This window comes from Peromyscus maniculatus, chromosome 1, assembly GCF_049852395.1.
Source record: "Peromyscus maniculatus bairdii isolate BWxNUB_F1_BW_parent chromosome 1, HU_Pman_BW_mat_3.1, whole genome shotgun sequence".
NCBI lineage: Eukaryota > Metazoa > Chordata > Mammalia > Rodentia > Cricetidae > Peromyscus > Peromyscus maniculatus.
The window spans coordinates 71638583-71642006 of record NC_134852.1 but is presented as its reverse complement, the minus strand read 5'-3'; the positions used below and the strand labels follow the sequence as shown (position 1 = coordinate 71642006).

General features: G+C 37.7%; 1 pseudogene; it reads left to right on the top strand.

Moving 5' to 3' along the window:
* Window positions 1-647: 647 nt before the first annotated feature.
* LOC102913484 (endophilin-B1 pseudogene) lies at window positions 648-1932 on the top strand (annotated as a pseudogene).
* Window positions 1933-3424: the final 1492 nt, after the last annotated feature.

Genomic DNA, 3424 nt, shown 5'->3' with positions numbered 1-3424 from the left:
TTTTGAACACTGAGCCACTTACTTTGTCCTGAGTGAGTTTTGGTATCCTACCTCTCCTTTGCATTTCCTTATTGTCAGGGTCTGGGACAGCCTTACCCACCTCACCAGATCCCACCATTTAATTGTACTTTCAGGGGTATATAATGGGAAGAGATTTTCCAGCTAAGGAAGGAGCTTTTGTTTTATTTGCTCCCTCTAAGTGCTTCACTCCAGACTGGTCAGCAATGCTTCTCCTCATCATTCACAGTGACACAGACAGGGCCCTGCTCTCTCTTAAGTTCTAGAGGACACGATGATCCACTGCCTTGTTACTAATTCCAGAAGAATGAGATTTCACCCCACAAGCTTTTCTCTTCCTGGTTTCCACTTCTCATTAATTACTCAGCTAATTGTTACAGGACCACCATAGAGCTGGAGCCTAAGAATCATTAAGTATACCCAGATGGTAAAGAACAATAACAGTCCAAAGGTATTTATTCCCCCAGACTTAAAAGGGTCTGGGTTCTCCAAAAAACAGTTTAATAATTAAAATCAATTACTGTTAGCCCTCAGTAATTGATCAACTGTGTCTCCTGGATGCTAAATTAATAAAGGAAGCAAGTGCTTTAAAAATATCAGTGGGCGGCTCTGGCCCACTGCCACCTGGCATGAACATCATGGATTTCAACGTGAAGAAGCTGGCGGCTGACGAGGCACCTTCCTCAGCCGGGCAGTGCAGTTTACAGAAGAAAAGCTCGGAAAAGCAGAGAAGACAGAATTGTTTGCTCACTTGGAAAACCTCCTTAGCAAAGCCGAATGTACTAAAATATGGACAAAAAAATAATGAAACAGACTGAAGTGCTGTTGCAGCCAAATCCAAATGCCAGGATAGAAGAATTTGTTTATGAGAAACTGGACAGAAAAGCACCAAGTTTTATAAACAACCCAGAACTTTTGGGGCAATATATGATTGATGCCAGGACTGAGTTGGGCCCAGGGACAGCTTATGGCAAAGCCCTTATTAAATGTGGAGAAACACAGAAGTTAATTGGAACAGCTGACAGAGAGCTGATTCAAACATCAGCCTTAAATTTCCTCACTCCTTTAAGAAACTTCATAAAAGGGGATTACAAAAGAATGGCAAAAGAAAGGAAACTATTACAGAATAAGAGACTGGATTTGGATGTTGCAAAAAAACAAGACTTAAAAAGGCAAAGGCTGCAGAAACTAAAAGTTCATCTGAACAGGAATTACGAATAACTCAAAGTGAATTTGATCGTCAAGCAGAGATTACCCGCCTTCTGCTAGAGGGAATCAGCAGTAATCCAATTATCTTTCTAACAACAATCAGGCTTCTGGGACACCTGTGCCATCTGCTTTATCAAATGTGATTGGTCCTTCTGCTATGGCTTTAACAGATAGCCTAGTAATCACCTCTCCTTCCAACCTCAATGGCCTTAAAAAATCAAGTGGCAGCAGGAAGGCCAGGGTTCTCTATGACTATGATGCTGCAAACAGTTCTGAACTGTCACTTCTGGAAGATGAGGTAATCACTGTGTTCAGTGTTGTTGGAATGGATTCAGACTGGCTAATGGGGGAGAGAGGAAATCAGAAAGGCAAGGTGCCAATTACCTACTTAGAACTCCTCAATTAAGTAGGAAGACCATGAAAGACTACCCATCATGACACCATATTTATAGACAGTAACTCTAAAGCAAGTTTAAGCATCTTTCATGTTAATGACATATAAGGGACTGAAAAAATTTGCAAACCATCAGAAACTGGCCATCCTGTCAATTGAATTGCATGGTTAATAATTCATTTCAGAATTTCTGTTAGAGATTTCATAACAAGAATGTTTTCTCACACAATTCTCTTTCTACTGAGGGTTCACTAACAAGCAGCTTCTACTTTTGAGCAACAATTTATAAACAAAAGAATTGTTTTCTACTGAATTTTTATTAATGGCAAGCTTTTGCTTTTATGCAAAATAAATTTATGTGCATGATTCTAGTGACTCATTTTTTAGGTATAAAAGCCAAAGAATAAAGACTCATTTTTACCTTGCTGCCCAATAGGAATCAGATGACTTAAATACTGTGCTTTAGTGGGGTCTATTGGCTTTGGAGTTTTGTTTTTATTTGGTTTGGTTTGGGTTTGTTTATTTCTAAAACACTACTGGATAATTTCTTTTAAACCTAAGCCCTTGAAAAGTATTATTTTATTTCATAATGTTGTTAAGGTTGCATAACACTGGGGGCAGGTTCATTCATGAAGAAAATCATAAGATTTTTCAGTTGGCATGATTTGATACATAACCAGAATTGCATCCATTAAGAACATACTATGCTACAGTAAAGATTTGTTATTGAACAAATTATGCAAAAATAAGGATTGGTGCAATAACATTCATTAAAGGGTAAATCATATGCAATGAATGTAGTTTATCTTCATCTGGGTCTCTGGTTAAGAAGTACACCCTCTGGAAATTACTAATGACACATTTGGAGCCAGAGACTTGCTATGTGGACTATGCTGTACATCAGCAATAGTGGCTGTAAATTGCCAGTTGCGAAATTTGTTGTTAGGTCTTCAATTCTCATTCATTCATTCATTCATCCATCCATCCATTCAAAAAATATTTGTTGAGGACCAGGTATTTTGTTGATCAACCAAGTGTACTATGAACAAGATGCTCCTAAATACAAAAAACAAAAACAAAAACAAAAAAAAACTAAAACAAAAACCTAAAACAGGACTAATATTATGATGGAAGAAATAAAAAGTAAGTACTGTGTTAGGCATCACCTAATTCAGATCTAAGAAGTCAGAAGTAAACCCAGGTAGAAAGAAAAAGCTGTACTGGGCCTGGACCCAAGAGAGCATAAGTTTGTTCAGATTTGCTTAACAATAAAGTTCAAAAGTGTAGTTGATTTATGCAGAGGTTCTTGAATTGTAAACATTTCAACTCTGAGAAGGTGGATATTGAAATGGAATTTTTAAGCATCCATTTGTGTTAAGAGTGCCTAAGAGCTTGTATACATGGAAAATCAAGTTCTTGGTCCAGCTTCAAGAGCCCCTTTATCTCTTTGTGGTAAAGCTCTTTCTGCAGCTTTATAGTTGTGTAAGGTTATGACTCCCACTTGAGTAATATACTTAAAGAACTCCAAAACTGCTCAACACGACAAGTGTTCTATGGAATCAAGTGATAAAGCTTTTTCAGTGCCATCTGTTACATTTGTCCAAATTTAGGTTTTGAGGGACTACAAAACGTTGGGTGAGTTTAAACAGTAGCTTTAGTTCAGCAAATTAAGGTTTCAGGAAATAGAACAGTACAGGAGAAAATGTAAATATGGTGTGAGTTGATCCTGGGTTCATATCTAGCCTTCCTCACATATTGGGCTCCTTGGGTTTCAACTCAGATTTACAACTACTGTTTTTGTTT